The sequence below is a fragment of the Pseudophryne corroboree genome, chromosome 8 (genome assembly GCF_028390025.1).
Source record: "Pseudophryne corroboree isolate aPseCor3 chromosome 8, aPseCor3.hap2, whole genome shotgun sequence".
Classification (NCBI taxonomy): domain Eukaryota; kingdom Metazoa; phylum Chordata; class Amphibia; order Anura; family Myobatrachidae; genus Pseudophryne; species Pseudophryne corroboree.
In genome coordinates, this window is record NC_086451.1 from 169453150 (window position 1) to 169466456 (window position 13307).

At 46.1% G+C, this 13307-nt stretch overlaps 13 non-coding genes and 1 pseudogene across 13 annotated transcripts; all 14 read right to left on the minus strand.

Moving 5' to 3' along the window:
• Nucleotides 1-1841: 1841 nt before the first annotated feature.
• LOC134953138 (U1 spliceosomal RNA) lies at nucleotides 1842-1983 on the minus strand (annotated as a pseudogene).
• A 152-nt stretch (nucleotides 1984-2135) lies between these two features.
• LOC134950984 (U1 spliceosomal RNA) lies at nucleotides 2136-2299 on the minus strand. Its single transcript, XR_010183806.1, has one exon. It is a non-coding gene; the product is annotated as a U1 spliceosomal RNA (small nuclear RNA).
• A 661-nt stretch (nucleotides 2300-2960) lies between these two features.
• On the minus strand, nucleotides 2961-3123 carry LOC134952888 (U1 spliceosomal RNA). Its single transcript, XR_010185268.1, has one exon. It is a non-coding gene; the product is annotated as a U1 spliceosomal RNA (small nuclear RNA).
• Nucleotides 3124-3275: 152 nt separating this feature from the next.
• On the minus strand, nucleotides 3276-3439 carry LOC134950283 (U1 spliceosomal RNA). Its single transcript, XR_010183228.1, has one exon. It is a non-coding gene; the product is annotated as a U1 spliceosomal RNA (small nuclear RNA).
• A 2623-nt stretch (nucleotides 3440-6062) lies between these two features.
• Nucleotides 6063-6225, minus strand: LOC134953579 (U1 spliceosomal RNA). The gene has a single exon (XR_010185653.1). It is a non-coding gene; the product is annotated as a U1 spliceosomal RNA (small nuclear RNA).
• Nucleotides 6226-6377: 152 nt separating this feature from the next.
• LOC134951257 (U1 spliceosomal RNA) lies at nucleotides 6378-6541 on the minus strand. Its single transcript, XR_010184031.1, has one exon. It is a non-coding gene; the product is annotated as a U1 spliceosomal RNA (small nuclear RNA).
• A 671-nt stretch (nucleotides 6542-7212) lies between these two features.
• LOC134953209 (U1 spliceosomal RNA) lies at nucleotides 7213-7375 on the minus strand. Its single transcript, XR_010185487.1, has one exon. It is a non-coding gene; the product is annotated as a U1 spliceosomal RNA (small nuclear RNA).
• Nucleotides 7376-7527: 152 nt separating this feature from the next.
• On the minus strand, nucleotides 7528-7691 carry LOC134951476 (U1 spliceosomal RNA). The gene has a single exon (XR_010184208.1). It is a non-coding gene; the product is annotated as a U1 spliceosomal RNA (small nuclear RNA).
• Nucleotides 7692-8362: 671 nt separating this feature from the next.
• LOC134953515 (U1 spliceosomal RNA) lies at nucleotides 8363-8525 on the minus strand. The gene has a single exon (XR_010185611.1). It is a non-coding gene; the product is annotated as a U1 spliceosomal RNA (small nuclear RNA).
• Nucleotides 8526-8677: 152 nt separating this feature from the next.
• Nucleotides 8678-8841, minus strand: LOC134950799 (U1 spliceosomal RNA). Its single transcript, XR_010183655.1, has one exon. It is a non-coding gene; the product is annotated as a U1 spliceosomal RNA (small nuclear RNA).
• Nucleotides 8842-9511: 670 nt separating this feature from the next.
• On the minus strand, nucleotides 9512-9674 carry LOC134952532 (U1 spliceosomal RNA). The gene has a single exon (XR_010185035.1). It is a non-coding gene; the product is annotated as a U1 spliceosomal RNA (small nuclear RNA).
• Nucleotides 9675-9826: 152 nt separating this feature from the next.
• On the minus strand, nucleotides 9827-9990 carry LOC134950521 (U1 spliceosomal RNA). Its single transcript, XR_010183426.1, has one exon. It is a non-coding gene; the product is annotated as a U1 spliceosomal RNA (small nuclear RNA).
• Nucleotides 9991-10660: 670 nt separating this feature from the next.
• LOC134952586 (U1 spliceosomal RNA) lies at nucleotides 10661-10823 on the minus strand. Its single transcript, XR_010185078.1, has one exon. It is a non-coding gene; the product is annotated as a U1 spliceosomal RNA (small nuclear RNA).
• A 152-nt stretch (nucleotides 10824-10975) lies between these two features.
• LOC134950662 (U1 spliceosomal RNA) lies at nucleotides 10976-11139 on the minus strand. Its single transcript, XR_010183542.1, has one exon. It is a non-coding gene; the product is annotated as a U1 spliceosomal RNA (small nuclear RNA).
• Between the last annotated feature and the right edge of the window lie 2168 nt (nucleotides 11140-13307).

Sequence of the window (13307 nt, forward strand, 5' to 3'; positions counted from 1 at the left end):
CTAGTGCAAGCATTCCTGGGGGAAGGCCTGCAGCAGATGGATTTGCATATGGTGATGTCATCCAAGCAGTGGGTCAAAGTTGGCTTCAACCCTCATCTGCATATGAATAGAGAAGAGGGGCGTGCAGGGCATGGCGGCCTTTTGCGGCGCTTGGATGACCCCTAGTTCGCATTAAACACCTCCACCCTCCTTCGGTGTGGGGCTCATGTTGGCTATGCCCCAGCCCCTGAAGCATTCAAGCTGATTTCTTGCAGCAGCTGGGCACTGTAACAGCTCCAGAGCTGCTCTGTAAGGCAAGTAAAAGGGTGTGGGCCCTGCAGCACTACCTGTAGTTTGCATTGTGCATTGTAAGGCACTAAGTAAGCAGACGGGAGGAGAACTAAAACAAAATCACCAAGTAGGCGCACAATACCAATGATGTTGATAAAAACACAATTTATTAACATAAAACCAATGACAAACTGATTAAAAAACACAACACTACACAGAGCATATAACTGAGGTATTATACCTTATAATTCACACATAAAGTGTATTATTAAGTGAAAGGGACACTGAAATGCAGGAGAACCCGTCTCTGTAAGATAGGGTTAATCTCTCACATTAATTCCATATCAGACAGTTTAAATGAAAAGGAAGTCCTGTAAACTGATGTAATAAGCGTTTGTGACCATAAAGGTATCCGGATTTAAATAATGTTTCCTTGGAGCAAAATAAACCAACCGATTAATGTTACTCACAGAGACGTAATGATCTCTTGCTGCACGGGATAAATGGTTAAGGAACCGCTTGTTATCACCCTGTGCATGGGTGAGACATCCGTCAGCGGTATATTCAGATGAAAGCCATTTCTTTCTGTGCAGCACCAGTTGCCTGTATCAGACCACCATACAGATCCTCCAGCTTGCTGAGCGACGCCCGGCCGGGCAGGAGGTAACAATGTTCCAAATGCAAGGAGAGTTAGAGTGGAATGATTGAATCACAGGCTGGATCATTCACCGGTGACTTGTAACGGACGGCTGAAAGTGATGGATGTCGTGCTCCGTGGGACACTTAATGGTCAAGTGTGGCCCTTTCTTCTGTACCCTCAACGCGTTTCTCCGCACCTAAGGCGGCTTCTTCAAGAGGCAGATACAGGCAACTGGTGCTGCACAGAAAGAAATGGCTTTCATCTGAATATACCGCTGACGGATGTCTCACCCATGCACAGGGTGATAACAAGCGGTTCCTTAACCATTTATCCCGTGCAGCAAGAGATCATTACGTCTCTGTGAGTAACATTAATCGGTTGGTTTATTTTGCTCCAAGGAAACATTATTTAAATCCGGATACCTTTATGGTCACAAACGCTTATTACATCAGTTTACAGGACTTCCTTTTCATTTAAACTGTCTGATATGGAATTAATGTGAGAGATTAACCCTATCTTACAGAGACGGGTTCTCCTGCATTTCAGTGTCCCTTTCACTTAATAATACACTTTATGTGTGAATTATAAGGTATAATACCTCAGTTATATGCTCTGTGTAGTGTTGTGTTTTTTAATCAGTTTGTCATTGGTTTTATGTTAATAAATTGTGTTTTTATCAACATCATTGGTATACTTTCAGGAGGCCGGCTACCTCCTTACCAAGTGGCTGCCATTATCAGTGCTATATTTGCACGACCCTGTTCAGCGCCTAAAAACCTTTTTTTCGTTTGTATTTCCAGACGGGAGGAGAAGTCAGGATAGTGCACTAGGGTATAGAAGGGAGGGGCTCAAGAAAAAAGAAGTGGAAACAGACAGCAAACTAGGCTGGAGAGAGACCTGAGACAAAGAGATCTGAATTATATGAGAGCTGACCAGGGGAAACACAAATTATGCAGTCAAGTTTCCCACATTTGGGGAAATCGCAGGAGCAGCACACACAGAGTGCAATGGGTGATCCTTGTCCTGGGAGAAGCAACTTCATGATCATAGTATCTCACCTGGCAGGTAAGTAGGAGTTGGGCTAGAGCTGGGGAGGGTCGCTGCTCGGGCACCCCCCTGTCAAGTGAAGTAGATCCAACTGAGGCAGCACAAGGAAACTCTCGATAGAAGAACAAGGCTAGAGGAAGATCTGAGACAAATAAATCTGACTTTTACCAGAGCTGACCAGAGGAAAGAACAAACACAGTCCCCCACTACCACAAATAATGCAGTCGAGTTTCCCACATTTGTGGAAATCACAGGGGTCAGCATACCCAGAATGCAATGAATGAACCTCACCCTGGGAGAACAATCTTCATGACCATGGTATCTCCTATGCAAAATAAGTATGACTTGGGATAGGGCTGGGGAGGGCCGCTGCTCAGGCACATCTCTGTCATGTAAAGGAGATTCAACTGAGGCAGCACAAGGGAACTCTCATCTGGGGACAACAACTGCAGGGAGAACACATATTTTCAGATGAACATGGTAGGGCAGAAGGCTGCCTAATACTGAAGCACCCCCAAACAACAAACCAAATGCAACAACTAGTGCAAGCATTCCTGGGGGAAGGCCTGCAGCAGATGGATTTGCATATGGTGATGTCATCCAAGCAGTGGGTCAAAGTTGGCTTCAACCCTCGTCTGCATATGAAAAGAGAAAAGGGGCGTGCAGGGCATGGCGGCCTTTTGCGGCACTTGGATGACCCCTAGTTCGCATTAAACACCTCCACCCTCCTTCGGTGTGGGGCTATGCCCCAGCCCCTGAAGCATTCAAGCTGATTTCTTGCAGCAGCTGGGCACTGTAACAACTCCAGAGCTGCTCTGTAAGGAAAGTAAAAGGGTGTGGGCTCTGCAGCACTACCTGTAGTTTGCATTGTGCGTTGGAAGGCACAAAGTAAGCAGACGGGAGAAGTCAGGATAGTGAGCAAGGGCATAGAAGGGAGCAACTCAAGAAAAGAGAAGTGGAAACAGACAGCAAACTAGGCTGGAGAGAGACCTGAGACAAAGAGATCTGAATTATACGAGAGCCGACCAGGGGAAACACAAATTATGCAGTCAAGTGTCCAACATTTGGGGAAACCGCAGGAGCAGCACACCCAGAGTGCAATGGGTGAGCCTTGCCCTGGGAGAAGCACCTTCATGATCATAGTATCTCACCTGGCAGGTAAGTAGGAGTTGGGCTAGAGCTGGGGAGGGTCGCTGCTCGGGCACCCCCCTGTCAAGTGAAGGAGATCCAACTGAGGCAGCACATGGAAACTCTCGAAAGAAGAACAAGGCTAGAGGAAGATCTGAGACAAATAAATCTGACTTTTACCAGAGCTGACCAGAGGAAAGCACAAACACAGTCCCCCACTACCACAAATAATGCAGTTGAGTTTCCCACATTTGGGGAAATCACAGGGGTCAGCATACCCAGAATGCAATGAATGAACCTCACCCTGGGAGAACAATCTTCATGACCATGGTATCTCCTATGCAAAATAAGTATGATTTGGGATAGGGCTGGGGAGGGCTCAGGCACATCTCTGTCAAGAATTTATAAAGTCTATACATATATATAACCAAATGTCAATAAATATATATAGAACCCAGTGCTCCTATCAAAACTTATCTATTTCACCAATTTGTTGCTTATTTAATCTTTATACATCTATTAATTTTCACCATATATTATAAAATGGTGCTCCCATAGGTAGTACTGTTCTACCAATAATAAACCAAATTTTAAAGATAATCACACTTGTTATCAAGGGAGCGCAAAAAATAAAATATACAAGCTCTTTATTTTTAAAAAAATATATATAGACAGAAGAAACCCACATTCAATAAAATACAATGGAGTCAACATATATAGGCACCACTATCCATATCTAAATGTAATCAGGATCTATTTCATATTGCCCTTGATGACAACGGAATGTTTATTAAAGTGTCCAAAAAATCCTCCTGGATACAGCTGTTGTAATTTAATCGTTACTTTCCAATTGTAATTGATACATTAAATTCCTTCTTGTGGATGAACAGCAACAGTTGTAACCAACGCCTCTTATTTACTGCAGTTAAAGTTCATATGTAACTCACGTGAGTAATGAAAGAAAACAGGGGGAGAGCGCTGTGATGGTTGGTGAAACACAGCGGTATGCTACGACCCCCGTTAACCGTGGCTGGATCTTATTGGCACTCGCGGTCGGGATATTTCTCCCTGCCGTGGGGTAGAGACCTCCTTTTGCTCGGTCTCAAATTGCTTTTTCCCCTTCACCGCTGTCTTTACATCAGACGTCCGCCGTGATGTAGCTCGTTCATGAACGGGCTTATATCTCAGCAATCAGAGTGTCCGGTAATCACCTTCCTTACGCGTTTCTCCGCTGTTATCCAAGAGCGGTTTCGTCAGAGGATACATCAGCAGCCTAGCAGGCTCTTTTTAAAATGCACCGGACCAATAGTATTACTAATTAGTTGATTGGATACATACATGTACTAATTGGATGCATACATGTAATGACTCACATATGGAACAACTTTCTAATTGCAATTGCACATATAAAGGCATTTCATAATATAAAAATAAGCAACATGGTGATTAAAAATAATAATAAAATAAGCAACAAGGTGGTTTAAAAAATAACAGAAAATATATAATCTATATACAGATTAACCTATAATCTTTCAATCAATACCTCATATCTATAATCACATATACATAATTCAGAGACTCAGCACTAAGGATCCCCATTTACTTATATAAAACCTTTTAGGGTAACATAAATCCATGCCACTACTAAAGCAGTTCTTGTGGCGCAGGGGAAACATCACCTGCACTCTATGCAGCTAGTCCCATGTTCGAATCCAACCTGCTCAGCTTAACATCCATATTATTTATTTACTTTTAATGGGATCATTCTATCAATTCATTTTTACCTTTAATTTTTGTTAATATTATTTCTATATTTCATTATTTTAACCCCTGGAATAATTACATTGCTGTTTAAACAACAAAAAGAATTGAAGAAAAAATAAATATTAAACAGACAATTTAAGGATTCGAAGATTTAAATATTTAAAGATTTTAAAATTTAAAACAGGGAGGGGGGGAGAGGGAGGGGGGCCTTTTGGGAGAAGGAGGGGGAAAAAATAAAAATAGAAAAAAAATATATATATATAGAACCAAGAGAAAGTGTAAAAAGAGGATGGAGGAAGAAATCTGATGTTCATCATTACTAGTGGATTTTACTAAGGAACATTAAAGGAATACACACAACAGGATTATACAGTTTCATCCTAAGAGGAAAGCTGTTTCCAAAATAGCTACTTCTAATAATTTTGTTTATTTATTAAACATACAATAAATGGATATTCAATAAATAATATATTAGGTAAATCAATAGATAAAATCTTCAGAGACTGCCAATGTTGTTCAGTTCGATGCTCTCATTCAGACCATCAGGTGTAAGGGTACCCAAAGAAAAAATCCAAAATGCCTCCCTTGTCAAGTAAAGGAGATTCAACTGAGGCAGCACAAGGGAACTCTCATCTGGGGACAACAACTGCAGGGAGAACACATATTTTCAGATGAACATGGGAGGGCAGAAGGCTGCCTAATACTGAAGCACCCCCAAACAACAAACCAAATGCAACAACTAGTACAAGCATTCCTGGGGGAAGGCCTGCAGCAGATGGATTTGCATATGGTGATGTCATCCAAGCAGTGGGTCAAAGTTGGCTTCAAACCCTCGTCTGCATATGAAAAGAGAAAAGGGGCGTGCAGGGCATGGCGGCCTTTTGCGGTGCTTGGATGACCCCTAGTTCGCATTAAACACCTCCACCCTCCTTCGGTGTGGGGCTCATGTTGGCTATGCCCCAGCCCCTGAAGCAATCAAGCTGATTACTTGCAGCAGCTGGGCACTGTAATAGCTCCAGAGCTGCTCTGTAAGGCAACTAAAAGGGTGTGGGCCCTGCAGCACTACCTGTAGTTCGCATTGTGCGTTGGAAGGCACAAAGTAAGCAGACGGGAGAAGTCAAGATAGTGCGCAAGGCATAGAAGGGAGTGGCTCAAGAAAAGAGAAGTGTAAACAGACAGCAAACTAAGCTGGAGAGAGACATGAGACAAAGAGATCTGAATTATACGAGAGCCGACCAGGGGAAACACAAATTATGCAGTCAAGTTTCCCACATTTGGGGAAATCGCAGGAGCAGCACACCCAGAGTGCAATTGGTGAGCCTTGCCCTGGGAGAAGCACCTTCATGATCATAGTATCTTACCTAGCAGGTAAGAAGGAGTTGGGCTAGAGCTGGGGAGGGTCGCTGCTCGGGCACCCCCCTGTCAAGTGAAGGAGATCCAACTGAGGCAGCACAAGGGAACTCTCGAAAGAAGAACAAGGCTAGAGGAAGATCTGAGACAAAGAAATCTGACTTTTACCAGAGCTGACCAGAGGAAAGCACAAACACAGTCCCCCACTACCACAAATAATGCTGTCAAGTTTACCACATTTGGGGAAATAACAGGGGTCAGCATACCCAGAATGCAATGAATGAACCTCACCCTGGGAGAACAATCTTCATGACCATGGTATCTCCTATGCAAAATAAGTATGATTTGGGATAGGGCTGGGGAGGGCCGCTGCTCAGGCACATCTCTGTCAAGTAAAGGAGATTCAACTGAGGCAGCACAAGGGAACTCTCATCTGGGGACAACAACGGCAGGAGGTACACATATTTTCAGATGAACATGGGAGGGCAGACGGCTGCCTAATACTGAAGCACCCCCAAACAACAAACCAAATGCAACAACTAGTGCAAGCATTCCTGGGGGAAGGCCTGCAGCAGATGGATTTGCATATGGTGATGTCATCCAAGCAGTGGGTCAAAGTTGGCTTCAACCCTCGTCTGCATATGAAAAGAGAAAATTGGCATGCAGGGCATGGCGGCCTTTTGCGGTGCTTGGATGACCCCTAGTTCGCATTAAACACCTCCACCCTCCTTCGGTGTGGGGCTCATGATGGCTATGCCCCAGCCCCTGAAGCATTCAAGCTGATTTCTTGCAGCAGCTGGGCACTGTAACAGCTCCAGAGCTGCTCTGTAAGGCAAGTAAAAGGGTGTGGGCCCTGCAGCACTACCTGTAGTTTGCATTGTGCGTTGGAAGGCACAAAGTAAGCAGACGGGAGAAGTCAGGATAGTGCGCAAGGGCATAGAAGGGAGCAACTCAAGAAAAGAGAAGTGGAAACAGACTGCAAATTAGGCTGGAGAGAGACCTGAGACAAAGAGATCTGAATTATACGAGAGCCGACCAGGTGAAACACAAATTATGCAGTCAAGTGTCCAACATTTGGGGAAACCGCAGGAGTTGCACACCCAGAGTGCAATGGGTGAGCCTTGCCCTGGGAGAAGCACCTTCATGATCATAGTATCTCACCTGGCAGGTAAGTAGGAGCTGGGCTAGAGCTGGGGAGGGTCGCTGCTCGGGCACCCCCCTGTCAAGTGAAGGAGATCCAACTGAGGCAGCACAAGGGAACTCTCGAAAGAAGAACAAGGCTAGAGGAAGATCTGAGACAAAGAAATCTGACTTTTACCAGAGCTGACCAGAGGAAAGCACAAACACAGTCCCTCACTACCACAAATAATGCAGTCCAGTTTCCCACATTTGGGGAAATCACAGGGGTCAGCATACCCAGAATGCAATGAATGAACCTCACCCTGGGAAAACAATCTTCATGACCATGGTATCTCCTATGCAAAATAAGTATGATTTGGGATAGAGCTGGGGAGGGCCGCTGCTCAGGCACATCTCTGTCAAGTAAAGGAGATTCAACTGAGGCAGCACAAGCGAACTCTCATCTGGGGACAACAACTGCAGGGAGAACACATATTTTCAGATGAACATAGGAGGGCAGAAGGCTGCCTAATACTGAAGCACCCCCAAACAACAAACCAAATGCAACAACTAGTGCAAGCATTCCTGGGGGAAGGCCTGCAGCAGATGGATTTGCATATGGTGATGTCATCCAAGCAGTGGGTCAAAGTTGGCTTCAACCCTCATCTGCATATGAATAGAGAAGAGGGGCGTGCAGGGCATGGCGGCCTTTTGCGGCGCTTGGATGACCCCTAGTTCGCATTAAACACCTCCACCCTCCTTCGGTGTGGGGCTCATGTTGGTTATGCCCCAGCCCCTGAAGCATTCAAGCTGATTTCTTGCAGCAGCTGGGCACTGTAACAGCTCCAGAGCTGCTCTGTGAGGCAAGTAAAAGGGTGTGGGCCCTGCAGCACTACCTGTAGTTCGCATTGTGCGTTGGAAGGCAAAAAGTAAGCAGACGGGAGAAGTCAGGATAGTGCGCAAGGGTATAGAAGGGAGCGGCTCAAGAAAAGAGAAGTGGAAACAGACAGCAAACTAGGCTGGAGAGAGACCTGAGACAAAGACATCTGAATTATACGAGAGCCGACCAGGGGAAACACAAATTATGCAGTCAAGTTTCCCGCATTTGGGGAAATCACAGGGGCAGCACACCTAGAGTGCGATGGGTGAGCCTTGCCCTAGGAGAAGCACCTACATGATCATAGTATCTCACCTGGCAGGTAAGTAGGAGTTGGGCTAGAGCTGGGGAGGGTCGCTGCTCGGGCACCCCCCTGTCAAGTGAAGGAGATCCAACTGAGGCAGCACAAGGGAACTCTCGAAAGAAGAACAAGGCTAGAGGAAGATCTGAGACAAAGAAATCTGTCTTTTACCAGAGCTGACCAGAGGAAAGCACAAACACAGTCCCCCACTACCACAAATAATGCAGTCGAGTTTCCAACATTTGGGGAAATCACAGGGGTCAGCATACCCAGAATGCAATGAATGAACCTCACCCTGGGAGAACAATCTTCATGACCATGGTATCTCCTATGCAAAATAAGTATGATTTGGGATAGGGCTGGGGAGGGCCGCTGCTCAGGCACATCTCTGTCAAGTAAAGGCGATTCAACTGAGGCAGCACAAGGGAACTCTCATCTGGGGACAACAACTGCAGGGAGAACACATATTTTCAGATGAACATGGGAGGGCAGAAGGCTGCCTAATACTGAAGCACCCCCAAACAACAAACCAAATGCAACAACTAGTGCAAGCATTCCTGGGGAAGGCCTGCAGCAGATGGATTTGCATATGGTGATCTCATCCAAGCAGTGGGTCAAAGTTGGCTTCAACCCTCGTCTGCATATGAAAAGAAAAAAGGGATGTGCAGGGCATGGCGGCCTTTTGCGGCGCTTGGATGACCCCTAATTCGCATTAAACATCTCCACCCTCCTTCGGTGTGGGGCTCATGTTGGCTATGCCCCAGCCCCTGAAGCATTCAAGCTGATTTCTTGCAGCAGCTGGGCACTGTAACAGCTCCAGAGCTGCTCTGTAAAGCATGTAAAAGGGTGTGGGCCCTGCAGCACTACCTGTAGTTTGCATTGTGCGTTGGAAGGCACAAAGTAAGCAGACAGGAGAGGTCAGAATAGTGCGCAAGGGCATAGAAGGGAGCGGCTCAAGAAAAGAGAAGTGGAAACAGACAGCAAACTAGGCTGGAGAGAGACCTGAGACAAAGAGATCTGAATTATACGAGAGCCGACCAGGGGAAACACAAATTATGCAGTCAAGTTTCCCACATTTGGGGAAATCACAGGGGCAGCACACCCAGAGTGCAATGGGTGAGCCTTGCCCTGGGAGAAGCACCTACATGATCATAGTATCTCACCTGGCAGGTAAGTAGGAGTTGGGCTAGAGCTGGGGAGGGTCGCTGCTCGGGCACCCCCCTGTCAAGTGAAGGAGATCCAACTGAGGCAGCACAAGGGAACTCTCGAAAGAAGAACAAGGCTAGAGGAAGATCTGAGACAAAGAAATCTGACTTTTACCAGAGCTGACCAGAGGAAAGCACAAACACAGTCCCCCACTACCACAAATAATGCAGTCAAGTTTCCCACATTTGGGGAAATCACAGGGGTCAGCATACCCAGAATGCAATGAATGAACCTCACCCTGGGAGAACAATCTTCATGACCATGGTATCTCCTATGCAAAATAAGTATGATTTGGGATAGGGCTGGGGAGGGCCGCTGCTCAGGCACATCTCTGTCAAGTAAAGGCGATTCAACTGAGGCAGCACAAGGGAACTCTCATCTGGGGACAACAACTGCAGGGAGAACACATATTTTCAGATGAACATGGGAGGGCAGAAGGCTGCCTAATACTGAAGCACCCCCAAACAACAAACCAAATGCAACAACTAGTGCAAGCATTCCTGGGGAAGGCCTGCAGCAGATGGATTTGCATATGGTGATGTCATCCAAGCAGTGGGTCAAAGTTGGCTTCAACCCTCGTCTGCATATGAAAAGAAAAAAGGGATGTGCAGGGCATGGCGGCCTTTTGCGGCGCTTGGATGACCCCTAATTCGCATTAAACATCTCCACCCTCCTTCGGTGTGGGGCTCATGTTGGCTATGCCCCAGCCCCTGAAGCATTCAAGCTGATTTCTTGCAGCAGCTGGGCACTGTAACAGCTCCAGAGCTGCTCTGTAAGGCAAGTAAAAGGGTGTGGGCCCTGCAGCACTACCTGTAGTTTGCATTGTGCGTTGGAAGGCACAAAGTAAGCAGACAGGAGAGGTCAGAATAGTGCGCAAGGGCATAGAAGGGAGCGGCTCAAGAAAAGAGAAGTGGAAACAGACAGCAAACTAGGCTGGAGAGAGACCTGAGACAAAGAGATCTGAATTATACGAGAGCCGACCAGGGGAAACACAAATTATGCAGTCAAGTGTCCCACATTTGGGGAAATCGCAGGAGCAGCACACCCAGAGTGCAATGGGTGAGCCTTGCCCTGGGAGAAGCACCTACATGATCATAGTATCTCACCTGGCAGGTAAGTAGGAGTTGGGCTAGAGCTGGGGAGGGTCGCTGCTCGGGCACCCCCCTGTCAAGTGAAGGAGATCCAACTGAGGCAGCACAAGGGAACTCTCGAAAGAAGAACAAGGCTAGAGGAAGAAATGAGACAAAGAAATCTGACTTTTACCAGAGCTGACCAGAGGAAAGCACAAACACAGTCCCCCACTACTACAAATAATGCAGTCAAGTTTCCCACATTTGGGGAAATCACAGGGGTCAGCATACCCAGAATGCAATGAATGAACCTCACCCTAGGAAAACAATCTTCATGACCATGGTATCTCCTATGCAAGATAAGTATGATTTGGGATAGGGCTGGAGAGGGCCGCTGCTCAGGCACATCTCTGTCAAGTAAAGGAGATTCAACTGAGGCAGCACAAGGGAACTCTCATCTGGGGACAACAACTGCAGGGAGAACACATATTTTCAGATGAACATGGGAGGGCAGAAGGCTGCCTAATACTGAAGCACCCCCAAACAACAAACCAAATGCAACAACTAGTGCAAGCATTCCTGGGGGAAGGCCTGCAGCAGATTGATTTGCATATGGTAATGCCATCCAAGCAGTGGGTCAAAGTTGGCTTTAACCCTCGTCTGCATATGAAAAGAGAAAAGGGGCGTGCAGGGCATGGCGGCCTTTTGCGGCGCTTGGATGACCTCTAGTTCGCATTAAACACCTCCACCCTCCTTCGGTGTGGGGCTCATGTTGGCTATGCCCCAGCCCCTGAAGCATTCAAGCTGATTTCTTGCAGCAGCTGGGCACTGTAACAGCTCCAGAGCTGCTCTGTAAGGCAAGTAAAAGGGTGTGGGCCCTGCAGCACTACCTGTAGTTTGCATTGTGCATTGGAAGGCACAAAGTAAGCAGACGGGAGAAGTCAGGATAGTGCGCAAGGGCATAGAAGGGAGCGGCTCAAGAAAAGAAAAGTGGAAACAGACAGCAAACTAGGCTGGAGAGCTCTTCTGTCTATATTTTGCAAACCTGCTCTTGTCCTCTCCAGCTGCTCCATGTAGATTTGACGTCTGGAAAGGTGCATAACCCACTGACAAGCAGGCACACTCCTGCATGAGTTTTCTCTCTCACTAGCTGGATGATACACAATCATTTGCATGTGCTCCACCTCCGACACACCACCCACCCAACCACCCAGTGACCAGAGCCACCCACAAGCCAACTGGCTCCGTGATTTAATTTGCACAGTGTAGTCATCCAGGCAGCATGTCCTTCTCAATGGAAGGATCTCTGGTTCCATGGAATCTTCCACATTGGAATGCTGCGGAACAAAAATGATTTAAATATTCAGCTTGCTAGCATTCAATGTACCTGCGGCTTGGCTCTAGCACATGGGTCTTCATCCTGTGGCCCTCCAGCTGCTGTGAAACTACACATCCCAGCATGCCCTGCCACAGTTTTGCTATTAAGGTATGCTAAAACTGAGGCAGGGCATGCTGGGATGTGTAGTTCCACAGCAGCTGGAGGGTCGCAGGTTGAAGACCCATGTTCTAGCATGCCTGTTCTATGATGCATGTACCGTGATGTCACAATCAGCTTGGAATGGGGTGTCTAGCAGGCATTTGCTGACAGCCACTTGAGGGAGACACACATCAGGAGATGCAGCATATCGGAGGTCTTCGATGCCTTTCCAGCAAATGCACACCACCTGCTGCTGGTCTGGACACAAAACAATGCCCACAATCGAAGTCCCAAAATGCCCAACTACAGGATTCATGTAAGTAGTGAATTTAGGAATGAATTTAGAAGTAGGAAATTAAGTTAGTTCACAAGTACATTCAAATTCAGATCTAAAGTCTAGGTAGGCCTCACGTCCTGGCAGCCCCCAGCACTTAAAAATGCCTTGATTAGAGGTAGGGAATTAAATGGAGATAAGAAGTAGACGCAAAATAAGACTCCACAGAGCAGTTATCAGGTGTCTTTATCAATTGTTGCATTTAAAAAATCAAGCAATTAGGGAACACAATGTTGCAACAATGTAACCCTATTTGCAAAATAGTACTAAATAAGTTTGTCGATGTAAGACATTTGCAAAGGCGCATTTAAAACACGCTGGAAAATGCAACTGAATCTGTTTTTGGAGGCTAGAATAGGAAATGTGCATCGGTCCAACAAGAACTGAAAGCTCTTCTACCATCTTCCTTTTCTGAAAAGCCATTTAATATATGGTTCCCAGATAGGGGACATATCAGATATTGCCTTTCAAAAGCAGCAAATATCATACCACTTCTATTGCCATCAAAGATAAACATTGATTGTTTTCAGATATTGGATTGAAAAAGCAGTCTTTATTGACATAAAGAAGCAAAAAAACATACATAAACATTACACACATAAGTACTGTGTTGCAGCACAGATAAAACACAATACAAATGCTGTCGGTATAGTACAGTTCAAGAACTACAGCACAGGCCAGCCTACACTATAAATCATGAACTGCACTATACATTTAAACTATA